The following is a 14,698-nucleotide window of genomic DNA, read 5'->3' as shown; positions in this document are numbered from 1 at the left end:
TGCTGCAGTTCTTGGACTGTTGTCTACACAGCACCAAAATCGTGAGATGAAAAGTGAAAACTTCAGTTGGTCTTTAGGATACTGCCAGATATTAGAACATGGTGTGTTGTAAGTCATCAAGATGTTTCATTTTATTTCCCCCCTTTTTACCACATATTCTGGCATTGTGTAGACGCCAATTTAAACTTTATCCATAGGACATTTCATGGATTTGCCATATTCGGCATGGAACAAGAGAAGAAACATCAGACATTTTTTTCAAAGGGGACATCTCAGTCCAAATCTGTACTTTCTCTATTTCTTTTATTTTAAACTAAAATAATCCCCTGTTCCGCCAAAGCCATGCATCCTGGGTTTTTAAACTTTACCTCACACTTTCTCCAAGCAGCCTACCAGATGATGATGTATCCATATGAGACAGTCAGCTTTCAAGAGACAGAATATATCCAGCAACAATAACATTTGTTGAATGTTTACTGCATGTCAAGCACTGTGCTAGATGGTTAGACATATACAAAAATGAGGTATAGTTCCTGCTTTCTAGGGACAAATTTGATTGGAGAGAGAGAAAATACACACATACCTATGTATATGTGTGTGTGTGTGTGTATATATATATGTATATACATATATATGTGAATGACAGATACATTTAAAACTTTAATAATATTTGCTAAAATAGTAAACAAGAATTGCTATCAAATGTAAGGATAAGACATTGTGGAGTGTGGCAGAGACTGCAAAGGCTTTGCTGAAGATGTAAAGCTTGAGTTGGTCTTACTGGAGTCAGGGGGCCTTGATAAATTAGGAAGAGAATAGAGGCTTTCCAGCCAAGGGAAAGAGTAAGATGTCTATGTACCAAAGGGACCAATTCATCCCAGCTTGCTTGGAACCTTCCCATTTTAGGACTAGAAATCCTGTGTTCTAGGAAACTCTGCAGTCCTAGGCAAACTAGGATGGTTGGTCACCCTACAAACTAGTGACAGACATGACAAAGTCAGGAAATAATTAGCAGGTTAAATTGGAGGATTTATTTAAGGTGGAAATCAAAGAAGAAACTGAAAAGAAAGTGGCTTGGACTACATGTCAGGGACCTCAGATCTCCTATCAGGGCATTCAAAAAGTATTCTATGCTCAGTAGAGGAAATTAGGAACCCTTTTTTTTAAGGTGTCTGAAATCCATAAAGAAGTATTTTTGAGAGATCAGCGAGATCATAGAATGTAGGTGTACTTACGTGATTCATTTATTTAACAAATATTTATTGAGCACCTACTGTGTGCTGTACGCTGTTGTTGACACTGGAGAAGCAGCAGTAAAAAAAAGTTTTTGTTCTCCTAGGGCTTACATTCTGGTGGTGGGAACAAAACAAACAATTATATAATGATATGTCAGTGTTCTTGGTAAAATAGCAGGTTAAAGGGGTAGGGAGAAATGGGAACAGGGTGCTATTTCAGATAGAACACTCAGAAAAGAGAGCATTTGAGCAGGGGCCTAAATGAAATGAAGGAACAAATCATGTGGATAATTAAGAGAAATACATTCCAGATAGAAGGAAAGTATATACAAAGGTCCTGAGGTGGAAAAGTGCTGAATGTGCTTGAAGAACACAAAGGAGACCACTGTATCAGTAGCAGAACAAGTGATGGGAAGAATGTTGAGTTTGGGCCATTTGACACCTGTGGTAGCCAGATCCTGCAGGGTCTTTGGGTTTTGAGGATTTACCTGATTTTCAGTGAGCCTGGGGCACAGAGAGCAGGTTAGAGGCTATTTCAATCCTATCCCACCATAAAAGACCATTCATATAATTATCTGGGGGTAGAAAAATCACTTTTATTAAAGAGAAGAAGCCAGAAGTGTTACATATTTTATGAATATCTAAAGAAAACCCTTCCAATCAGCTATGGTACAAAAATCCAAGAAAAACAATTAAATTCTTGTACGTTTAAAAGAATAAACTAGGGCTTCCCTGGTGGTGCAGTGGTTGAGAGTCCGCCTGCCGATGCAGGGGACACGGGTTTGTGCCCCAATCCAGGAAGATCCCACATGCCGCGGAGCGGCTGGGCCCATGAGCCACGGCCGCTGAGCCTGTGCGTCCAGAGCCTGTGCGTCCGGAGCCTGTGCTCCGCAACGGGAGAGGCCACAACAGTGAGAGGCCCGTGTATCACAAAACAAACAAACAAACAAACAAAGAATACACTAAAAATCATTTAGTATTTATTTTAAATCATTAAACAATTTTTATTTAATATTTGAGTGATACTCTATAGGACAAATTTTGTGTGTTCCATTTTTACCTGGGAGGTTTTAAACCAGAACATAAAATTGAAAAAAGAAAAATAAGAAAGGAAAGCATAACTGCAAACTTTTGTCTCATACTCTATCAGTATGTTAAGATTTAAAGATTATGTAAATATTTATTACTCATTTTCATATAAATATGAATTTTCTAGTTTCCTTGAAAAAAGTATTTACATACAAAAAGTCATATTGCTTCATCCTCCCAGTTGTATTTATGTATATGACAATAATTCTCCTTCATTAGTGCTTTTTCAATATTATTCTTTTCACCTTCATTTTTGGAACAATTTTGTTTTATTAAATTACAGGGATCACATGCTAATGACATTTCAGGAGTACAGATTTAAATCTCCATCACTCAAGAAAGTCAAACATAGGGTTTCATAACAGCATTGATTTCCTAACTTTTTGGGGGGCCTTATAATAAAGTGTACATTTAGAACACTGATCAGCAGTCCAAGAATTATATATAATCAATGTTGGACAAGTTAATGTTTCTAAGAAGATCTTAACCTTCATATTTTCTGATTGTTTTTTGTTTGTCTGCTCTTAATTAAATTTTTATTGGGTAATAATTATAGATTCATATACAATTGTAAGAAATAATAGAGGTACTTTCCCCAGCTTCCCACAAGGGTAACAGTTTGCAAAACAATAGTACAGCATCACAATGAGAATATGGCTATTGATACAGTGAAGACACAGGAAGAACTTTCCCGTAAACTCAAGGATCCCTCACATTACCCTTTTATAGCCATTGCCCATTTCCCTCCTGCTCCCATGCCCTCCTTAGCTTGTGGCAACCACTAGTCTGTTCTTCATTTCTATAATTTTCTTATTTCAACAAAGTTTTGTAAATGCTATAGAAACATGGTACATAACTTTGGGGTATTTTTTTCATCCAGCACAATTCTTTGGAGATTCATTGATTGTTGTATGTATACATAATTTATTCCTTTTTATTGCTTGAGTAGCAGTCCATGTTACAGATGTACGAACTTGTTTAAACATTCATCTGTTGAAGGACATCTGGGTTGTTTCCAGTGTTTGGCTGTTCTGAAAAAAGCTGCTATAAAGGTTTTATATATATACATATACTTATGTAAAATAAGATTTCATTTCTCTAAGATAAATGATCAGGAATGCAATTGTTGAGTTGTGTGGTAGTTACATTTTTAGTTCTATAAGAAATTGCCAACTGTTTTCCAGAGTAGCTGTACCATATTATATTCCTACTAGCAATGACTGAGAATTCCACTTGTTCCACATCCTCACGAGCATTTGAATTTTCAGGTGTTTTGTTTTTGTTTTTGTTTTTGCTTCTGTAGCCATTTTAATGAGTGTAGAATGGCAGTTCATCATTGTTTTAATTTGCAAACCCCTAATGCCCTAATGACATATAATGTTAAATGTTTTTAATTTTTTTCATAAAAGTTCTTAAATTCCTTATATAAAATTATCATGAAAATGTAATAATGGGATAATTATACATAATAAAACTCATATTGCTACCTATCACAAGGCTTCACATTTTAAATTATTTTTCCATTTATTTATAACTTTTACCTCCATTACTTATATGTACCCTGATACTCAGAGCAGCATTATTTTCAACAGCCAGGATACGGGAGCAAGCTAGGTGTCTGTCAGTAGTTAAATAGATAAGAAGATGTAGTATGTGGACCACTACTCAGCCATAAAAGAGAATAAAATCTTGCCATTTGTGACAACACGGATGGATGTGGAGGCTATTATACTTATTTTACTAAGTCAGACAGAGAAAGACAAATACTGTTTGTTTTCACTTATATGTGGAATCTAAAAAACAAAACCAATGAACAAATTTAACAAAACAGAGACATATGCCATTAAATGTTACAATGTGCTCATCTGCCATCTGTGTGTCTTCCTTGGTGAAGTGTCTCAGCATCACCTCTTCTCCTTCTGGAATATCAATGACATGGATGTTAAATCTTCTGTTATAGTCCCATAGGTTCCTGAAACTCTGTTCATTTTAACATTTAGTCTATTTTATCTCTGTCTTTCAGATTGGGTAATTTCTATGGTTCTATCTTCAAGTTCACTCATTCTTTCTTCTGCCACCTCCATTCTGCTGTTGAGTCTATCCATTGAGTTGTTACATTTACGTTATTGGTTTTTTAATTCTAAAATTTTTGCTTGGCTCTTTGTTATATCTTCTATCTCTCTGCTGAGACTATCAACTTTTTTCCAGTTTTCTCAGGCCTCTTTGTAACTGTCCGTGAAGCATTTTGTGTGTGTGTGATAACTGCTTTACAACGCCTGTCAGATAATTTTAGCATCTCTGCCATTCCAGTGTTGTCAACTATTGATTTTTCTTTTCTGTTCAGTTTGAAATCTTCCTGGTTTTTGCTGTGCTGAGTGATGTTCTCGATTTAAACTTGAATATTTGGGGTATGATGTTACAAGAATCTGGGTCTTACTTACATCTTCAGTTTTAGGTGGCTTTCTGGACTCTGCTTTAGCAAGGGAAGTGGGGGTCATTCCACTTCATTACTACCAGGGGAGTGTAGAAGTCTAGACTTCCTATTCAGTCTTTGCCTGTGGGGTTGGGGCTAAGGCCACAATATTTTTTGTGGTTTTGGGCTGGAGTAGAGTGATGATTATCTAAAAGTGTTCTTTCTTGCTAGGCTTTTCCTTTCCTGGTCCTTTGTCCAGAAAGAGTGACCTTTTATTGGGGCTTTGTATGCCTGTACTCACCAGTGTTTCTAGATTGGTGGCTTCTCCAGTTGTAAGCATGGGGTATATATAAGGCACACAAAAACCAGAGAATTCACCTTTTGGTTGTTCTTTGGGTCCCAAGGTCTATAGCCAATTGGGTTTTTTTTTTTCTTTCTACCTTTCAAAGTCTTTTTGTCTTACATATAATATCCAGGGTTTTTCTAGTAGTACTGAGCAGGAAAAATAGGAAAAAAAGTATACACTTACTTCATCTCAGAAGTGGAAATCTCTTTCACCTCTTTTGAGTCAAAGGTAAAGGAGGAAAAATATTGAATTGTGGTACTACACAGATACAGCCTAATTAGAGATCAGAGCAGTATTTTCTAGCTCCACAGTTTCAAACTGTACTTTGTAAAACTCTCAGATTCTGACACCTATCCTGATGTCATGTCCCACAAATACACATATATGATGGGCATCTTTACCTGGATGATCCATTACCACCTAAAAGTTATCACATTTAAATATAATATAAAAATATAAAAGTGAATTCATTTCCCTCTCTCTTCAGGCTACATCACTTTCTTGTCCTGATATTTTTTTTCTGCCCTTAGTGCCATTCTCCTACCATACACCCAGGTTCGGAATCTCAGAACTGCTCTTCGTAATGCCTCACCCTCATGGTTCCAGTTACTCTGTCACCAGATCTTCTGTTGTACCTCCTCTTGCATTCTTCTTCACAATTATGTATTGCTTTTCATTTCTAATGCCATCACATTAGCCCAAATCCTTAGGTTAACTATGGAAATATCTTTATTCATGTTCTGTCACCTCTAAATAACTGCTCAGATCCATTTTATAACATATCAACCTTCTTGGAGCCAAGTAATCATTTAGTTCCCCCTTTACCCATCCCCCATCTCTGTGCCATGGCTTATGCAACATAAAAAGCCCATCCTCTTGTCCCCGAATATTCAATAGCTATGCTTTTTTGAGGAACAAACCAAAAAAAAAAAACTATTCTGAAAAGCCCTCCCTGGTCCCACCTGCCGTAGGCGAACTCTCTACATTTGACCACCTATTCATTTTGTCAGTAACTTCCTATCAGTTTTGTTTTATATATGACATCTCTCCTACAGCATCTCCTTGAAAACAGAGCAAGCATCTTATTTATCTTCATTGTCTTCCTACAATCTCACCCCAAACATCATATATAGTAGTTGTTAAAGTTGCTGAAAGAAAAACAAAAATGATTGGAAGCAAAACCCATCTTGAGATTTTCTTTGTTTCTTCATTTTCTGTCTCTTTAGTCTCTGCAGAGTGATAATATTCAGTCCAGATGATTTACAAATACAGTAAACTTTAGGATATTATCAAGTGAACAAAATGCCCTTGAGTTTAAATGTCCCCTAATAGGGATGAAGGAGGCGATATACAAAATGTCTCTTCTTTCATAGGTGAGGAAGGGCAACCATATTTCTGCCTGTGAAAGGTGCTAGTAAAGCATGATGCCTAAGATGAAATAATCATTGACAAAGAACACCATCATCCAACTCAGTGGCTTCCAAGTCATCTCCAGGCAACCACAATACAGCCACATTAATACATCAATCCAAATGTGTAATTTTAGAAGAGCACACATAACCTCTAAGGAGAGTTTCAGACAAGGTTTTTGCTCAATCGTGACTCATCTTAGACTCGACTTTTTTTCCGGGATTCAACCAAGGAACTCTGAGTAAGTTTGCTTTGCCACGTCCCACAGAAACCCAGGGTAACTCTCACTCAGCCTTTGCTGTGAGCAGAGACTATCAGGTCACCTAAGAAACAGCAGTTTGTGGGCTGCTGATTTATGCAATGATGACCTTGGCTTACAAAACCCAAACAGAATGTGCCCCAACTCATGAAGTCAAGGCAGTGTGGTAAACAGAGCCTGTGCCAACAGGACATCATTTCAACATCCTCTGGCATATAAAGGATGTTTGGGCAGGGGCGCACACATCATAAGCTGTATTTAGGTGTGGATAATCAGTGATGACTAGGTCACAGATCCATTAGCTTCTTAGAGACTTCTTAGAGTGGCTTCTGATGTTAATTTAAGTCAGCTACTTGTTACAGCTCCTGAAAAATCACTGAAATGAGTCACTTGGAAGTGTGGACAATGGTCAAAATGGTCTGGAAACAAAGCAGATGCAAGTTGTTGGATGAAGGTGTTAAATAAACCATTTTTTATGATGTTGTGAAGTATTATGGTAATGATGGTCGGTTTCCAATACAGTTTCTTCCACAGTGCTGTCCACTGCCATGCAGTTACCAAACTATCTAAAAATATCCAGAATTGTCTTCTAATTTTGATGATAAACTCTTATAATATTGGGTGGTTATTTACATATTTAGAGTCTTGATTTAAGTGGCCCTGCCACTGAATATTGTTTTGTGCCAGTTGACATCAGTTGACCTTAAGGTTTTACCTTAAGGTCTAGCTGAAGTATCTTAGGGTTCTAAGAGTAAAGATGAGTTTCTTCCTTTGAACATCTCCTCAAAATTTATTTCTATTGAACACACTCCAGATGGCCTCCAATAATGAACTAAATGGACATATCCTGAAATGTGGCTCGTCTGTATAGTCCTAGACGCTTCAGTGAAACGAGCATTTAGCCCACCATTCTTATAAAATTGATTGCCATGGTAATAATTTAATGCCTGCATTTTGTAGAAAGCCTCTCAGTTAACGTTGAGTGCTTCAAGAACAGGTACAGTGAGCAATCTTTGAATGCTTCCTGCTTAGTACTCTGCCAGGCACATAAAATAATGCTTGACAAATGCTTCTTTAAGTGGATTTATTTTGACATGATGCTAGGCTCCCAAGAAAATCAGGTGTTTGCAAGTTGCTAACTATCTTAGTTTGCAAAATTGAATATTACCTGGGACTTTCTAATGTTTTGAATAAATCAGATTTACTTGCTAACAACTCCAGCAATTTCACATTCTTAGATTATTTTGTTGAAGAGTAGTAAATTTAGGGGGCACTTACAGTTCAAAAATCAACCAGTAAAATGATGCAGTCTTCAAATATTGTTGTTCTGAAAAAGATTGAGAAATGTGAAATTAAGAGCAGGTAAAAATAGAGTAATAGCTTCACAGCATCATTGTCATTTTTTCTCCTGGCTCTGGCCCAGGGTCATTGGATAGACATCTCTATCCAGTCATCTCTATGGTTTGCACATTCTCCTGGCACTCTTAATAGCTATTTTTGACCAAAAGAGAGAAAAAAGCAGATTGTGGATCCAAGCTTTTCACATAGTCACATATAAGAAATATGAACTTGGAAACTCAGGCTATGTACATTTGTTCTTACTCTGCTTTTGATTCTCAGCTCTCTGTCTTTGGGGCAGCTTTTTAAAGATGATATTACATCTCTAGGGCCTAATTCATACAAACATTAACTTGTGATGGATAAAACAAATGTGAGATCTTGTAATAAATAAATAGCACCATTTCATATGAACCAGAACACTAAGAGAGCTGAATATAAAATACAATATGCTCAGAAATATGGGGACCATAACTGCAGAAAGAAAAGATGTGCCAAGTGAGTTCAGAAATATGATTTAGCAAATGAGCCAGACCAAAAAGCAGTTTAAAAAGAGAGCTCTACTCAATAAAGCAGCTCCTAATAGGTGATTTGCATCTCTGAAGAGCTCACATGAATTTGTGGGACCCCACCCTGGACCACACAGAGTAAATCTCCCGATTCAAGTGAGAATATTTTATTATATTTTACAAATGTATTATCACTTTAGTATACAGAGGTAATAATTTGTGTTTAATATACAGAGGTAATAATATTATAGTCTTTAATGGATTTCTATTATATTCTACTATTCTATTATATTCTACTTATATTCAGAATAAGTAGAAATGTTGAGATTATGAAACACTTAAATTTTGAACCACTATCACTAACATTTACTAAATGAAATTAAAACCCTCATTTATCCACAGTATCACGACAGAATAAAATTCTAAGTAGCTGAAGTGTGTCTCTCTTGGTGAATTTTATTTTTAACTTGAAATATTTGAATTGAAAGCTTAAACTGTATTAAATCCTTCTCTGGCTTTTTAAAGCATGTGCTCTGGACTACATATCTGAGCCTTCACCCTGGGGTTAAGTATGTTTATAACATTCAGGCCAGTGAAGAAAGGAAAACCATTGCCTCATGTTGTGTTACAACACAGCATGTTGGTTTCATGTGGGTTTCTTCTTGTCTCTTTATCCATTGAAAAGATATGACATTGTGTATAATTGATTTTAATACCATGAAAAAAAATCTGTGTTGCTTATAAACCTTACTGGTTTATTGCTAGGGTAATAAAAAATACATATAAACACGCATTGAACCTGGTATGTGCTCAATAAATATTAGCTCATATAGCTGGGTATTTGTTACAGATAGTCTTCCCTGGGAAGCATCCTCACAGACGGAGCTTAACGTACAGCAGGTTTTTACAACGCACGTACCCTTGAGGTCAACACCTGTGGAAAAGCAGAGGAAGAAGTCCAGTTATAACTCAGTCCCCAGATCAGCTCTGGCTGGAGCTCTGGAGCTAGAATGACCCTTTGGAGTTGGCCCATTTGGGCCTGGATGGCCAGGCTCCTTCCCCAGGGATCAGTTACTGGGAGTGACCTTGGTGAGGCATTCCCTCACAACAGAGGCAATCTCTAAAGGGTCAGAGTGTTAGAGCTGGGACGACCATGAAGTGGGTAAGGCAAACATGAAAGCATCAGTGCAAAAATTAAAGCCACACCAAAACCTCAGTGATCGAGATAACAGATATTTTAATGCAATTTAAAAAATAAAAATTCATACAATAATCCACAATGAACAAAATATCAAAATTTAAGTAACTATAAGCTGCTGTTTGTCTGATGGTCTTGTGATGTAAAGTATCCCTTCCAATCAGATGATGGTTCTCAGGCCCTCAAAGGTATTAAATCATCATTGGGCAGGTTTATGACAGTTGACAAGGGCATGCAAATAGATTGGGCAGTGCGAGTTTCTATTTATAGTCATGTTTCTTTCTGATGTGTGTATACAGTGGTACCCATTTTTGCTTTGGCTTCAGGCTCCAATATGGCTCCACATGTCTGCTGAGCACCCAAGGCTTATGTGCCAGCAGCTTTCCCAGTTCATGAGGCAACAAGTTATTTGTTGAAACAAGATCCCGGAAGCCCTTCAAAGTGTTCTCCACAATTTCCTATATTGTTGATTAATTGAAAATATCACTCAAAAATGAAGTTTTGATTTATAGTAAATAATGAATATACTTGGCTCCAGATTTTAACCTTTACCTCTGGTAAAAAAAAAAAAGTAACCAAACTCGTTTATCCATTTATCAGAATCACCTGCTAACATTTAGCATATTAGGTGTGGCTTGACATCAGCGTTAGGTGACAAATGAACAGTTTGGGTTCTATTCTCTTCAAACAAACAAAGAAACAAAATTAGTCGACTCATGCTAACAACTCAGTGGTCTCCCAGAATTTCAGTTTTCTTTTCTGTAAAATGAGAAAGCTAGATTAGGTAATTTTTCAATTCTCACCCAAATTTCAGTTTTATGTATTTGATTATTTATACTTTTGAGGTTGACCAAATGTCTACCTTTAAGAACAGAAATTATTTTGTGTTGTGAACCTAGCAAATCCTTCTGAACTGAACTTCATAGAACTGTTTGTTCTACCCCAGCCCACCACGTACTGTGAATTATGCTGGTTTTTTTTTTAGCACAGTTGACCCTTGAACAATGTTGGGATTAGGGGTCCAGACCTTCCCTGCACTCAAAAATCCACATATAACTTTACAGTAGGCCCTCTGTGTCCATGGTTCTGCATTCACAGACTCAACCAACAGTGGATCACGTAGTACATAGTTATTGAAAAAATCAGCCTATAAATGGACCCCTGCAGTTCAAATCCATATCGTTCAAGGGTCACCTGTACTCTTATTATAGGATCATCGGGTTGTCCGCTGTTATTCACTGTTGGCATAATTATGTCTAATTCTAATGACCTTTCCCACCAATCTACCTTATTTTCTTCCAAACTTGTTGAGATTGCATAAGCAACATAATATAATTGCCTAAAGCCATGTTTACTAAAGAAGTCAGAGGCTGAAAGGGAGATTTAAATGAATTCTGAAACATTTACTTATGCTCTCAAAAATTCAGAGCGGAGCAACGGATGAAACGTGGGAAGAGAAATTAGGTGGTAACCAAACCTGCTCAAGTTGTGTCTAGTGTTTCATTTGGTGTGCCCATTTTCCCCAACAGGATTCTTTGTCGAGGAACATGAACATACACTTTGAGAAAAGCTAGTGTAACGTGAAAATAAATGACATTTGAAGGTAGGACCTGGTGGCTCCACCTTGAGTAATGTGCGTGAAATTCGTTGTGCAGAGTCATTTTTGCTCCCCATTTCTTGGATTTGCTTAGGATCATTGAGATGGCCCAATGGGATTAGCCTCTGGCTTTGTGAAGTGTATAGGATTCAGCTGTCAATGTTATTGCACAAAGCTAGAAAGCGAAAACCGAGGAAGTACCAATGGGTGAATAATGGCTCTTGTATTACTTACGTTATCTATGCTTTCCAGAATGGAATACCTATCAGCAAGAACTGCTGCCTTTAATTTCACTCGTCTCAAAGTGTCAGTCTATAACCATGAGTGTGTTGATCCCCCCGTTCCAGTTCCCTAATCTGAAGAAGAGGAAAAATGGTTCATTTCACAAGTGGTTTTCAGGAGGAAGTAAATTCTCGAAGTGCGAAGAGTGATTGATGAACAGTGTTGAGTTTGTTTGTGGGAGAACTTGTTTGACCTGTCACCCTGGCTGTCTGAGTAGAATGCTTTGCAGAGAAAGAGACAAGAAACACACACGCACACACACATGTGCACACGCGCGCACACACACACAGAAATGTCAGCCAAGCAAATCACATTTGGGAGCCATTGTTGAGACTGTGTAGCCACAGTAGATTCTATCATGTGACTGTTCAGAGCTTGACGTACGTAGTGTGCGTCTTAATCACTGGCAATTTTGCTTTTCTTTAAATGCTCATCTCACGTTTGTGCCTGTGCCTGTGCTTCTCAGACCCTCTGGAGGAGGTCAGAAAGTAATTCTTACAAAATTCATTTATTGTGGAGTCTCGCCAAAATTAAATATATGTCTGTTTATCCCTACATCAGTTGAGTACTCATCTCCTAGGCTAAAGGATTTGGGTAGGTTTATACAGATGGGATTATGCTTGAATACAGTAATTTTTTTTTTCTGCAAGGGGACACTTTAAGCAGTGTGGTTTAAAACAGCTAAAGCCTAAGCTAAAAATACCGTGCTATATTAATAGGAGCCCAACTGACTGTACTTAGGAATGTTCTGATGCCAAAGTAGTTCACCAAAATGCCACAGTGTGTTGTAAGAGAAATAATAGTCAACGAGCCACGTAAGTCCTGTGTTTAACTGGAAATATATATATTAGTTAACATCATATATAAATATATATATATATTTTTAACTCCAGAGCATCGTTTTTTTTTTTCAAGAGCATCTTTTAAAGACCTGTTTATTAATTTACTGGTTTGCTTATTAGTAGCATAAAATCAGAATTTGAACGATACATAGTATTTGCATTTGTAAGTTGTACTGTAGAAACCATTAAGTGAACAGTGAAATTTCTATATATGTCATATGTATATACATGTGTGCATATATATGTACACAAACACGCACATACACATGTCTGATCATGTAACTTAATTTATCCCAAATGGACTTCAGTAAAAATTAATGTAAGATCATATAACTTAATTTATGCCATGATAATTAGTTCAAGTTAATATTGCATTAAGTGAAAATAGGCAAATTGACACAATTAATACAGGCCGGCCACTAATCATTCTGGTATTTCTTTGTTATTCTCTGGAGTACTCAGTGAATTAAAGTAAATTTTACTAAGTGGAAAACATCACTCAAACCTTATTTATATACATTTAATTTATACTTAATTCTGAATCAATTTTCTCCCCCCCACCCCACCCCCCAGAAATCTCTATTGAACAGGATCACATTGTTTATTTGTTTCTTTATCATTTGGGCAGTGATACCAACACAGCAGATGTACCTTGAACAACTAAAGTTCATCTCAGTAGACTGACTCCATCAACATCTCAGATACATGTAGAGTCCTGGACTCATAGTTTTGAGATCTACCAAAAAGATGGAAACCCAGTCTGAATGTACCTGCCCTTTCCTGCCAGGGCCCTGTTTGAATCTCATCCAATCTGGGTGATCTGAGGAAAGTTCTGCAGTAGAACTGATTACACCGATGTGGGCAGACTTTAGGGAAACTGTCAGGGGAAGGGCAGTTCCATTGGGGAGTTCCACTGGGGAGATGGAGTGAGAGAAAGGAGTCATTCCTGGAACCAAGAGAGAGCAGCTCTCTGGAGAGACCCTTCAGATGAGAGTAGTGACCAGCTGAGCGTTGCCAGCAAGGAGGGAGCCAGGGGAATAAATAGTTCAACCTCACTTCCTTCTTTCCAGTCTCTTGCCAGGGCCTCCCATTGCTTGAACCCAAATGCAAGTCAAAGGGCAAGGGTGTCATTGTTGGAACACTTATGGGTCAGCCTCTCAGAGCACTAAGCAGAGTGGACCCAAATGGAGATTGTATCAGGAGGGGCAAGCCCTTCTCTGGAGTAGCCTGTTAATTAAAGTAAATTTTACTAATTTGGAACCATCATTCAAATCTTGTTCGTGTACATTTAACTTACACAGAATTCTGAATCGATCCCCACCCCCCCAAAAAAAACCCCACTAAAATGTGCTAGTTTCATCCAGAAATATGCTAAAACTCTTAGGGGAGTACAGAGATTAATCCTTATAAATCCAGTTTTCACTGAATCACTTTGTATAGTTGTACAAAGGTTGATATAACAGACATGGGAGAAAAAAATACTCTACTGGAGACTTAATTGCCCTTTGAGACTTCTTTATGTTTCCAATAAATATCATTAATGTAAAATTTGATCCTATTAACTAAAAAACACATCCTCTTTATGAAGTATTTCTTTGTAATAGAGAATGGACCCCGGGCTGCAGTCCCCGTAAGGTTCTTCTCCCTTCTCTCACCCACATGTCCCTGAGTCACTTCGCCTCTCAGACTAAAAAGTCCCCTTACCTGAACGAATTACGGAAAGTGCCTTCATTTCTTCAGGGGCTTTGCAGGGAGCGAATGAGACAATACATAAAACAGCAAGTCATATGCTATAAAGTCTATGCAACTTCATAAGAGTTGGTTGACCAGTAATATTTACTTGCAAAGTACAAAGAAAAAGAAAAATCTTTTCTTCTTCAAACCACTGAAGGAAGGATTGCTGTCCTCAATCTTTTTACTTAGATTTTCTTTTCCTTTAGTGAAAGACCAATCTATAAGTTAAAAACAAGTGAGGTGAAGACAGGGCCTCCTGCTGTTACATATTTTCCAAAGTCTCAATTGTAAAATATGATAAAAAGTTATTAATCAATCTTTGTTTGTTTTAGTAGGGTAGCTATTCTCTGTGGAGTTCGCTCAGACCGTGTAGGGAAAACCCTTCAGGATCTCCCCTGTGAAGCTTGCACATGCAAATAATAGCCAACATTTGTGGAGTTTCCTTC

General features: G+C 37.4%; 1 long non-coding RNA gene across 1 annotated transcript in view; it reads left to right on the top strand.

The window, feature by feature from the left end:
• LOC125962080 (uncharacterized) overlaps positions 1-14,698 on the top strand; it is a 184,335-nt gene that overhangs the window by 101,467 nt on the left and 68,170 nt on the right. The gene's annotated exons all lie outside the window — the stretch shown is intronic.

This window comes from Orcinus orca, chromosome 19 (genome assembly GCF_937001465.1).
Source record: "Orcinus orca chromosome 19, mOrcOrc1.1, whole genome shotgun sequence".
Taxonomy (NCBI): Eukaryota; Metazoa; Chordata; class Mammalia; order Artiodactyla; family Delphinidae; genus Orcinus; species Orcinus orca.
This window is presented reverse-complemented; position numbering and strand designations above follow the sequence as displayed.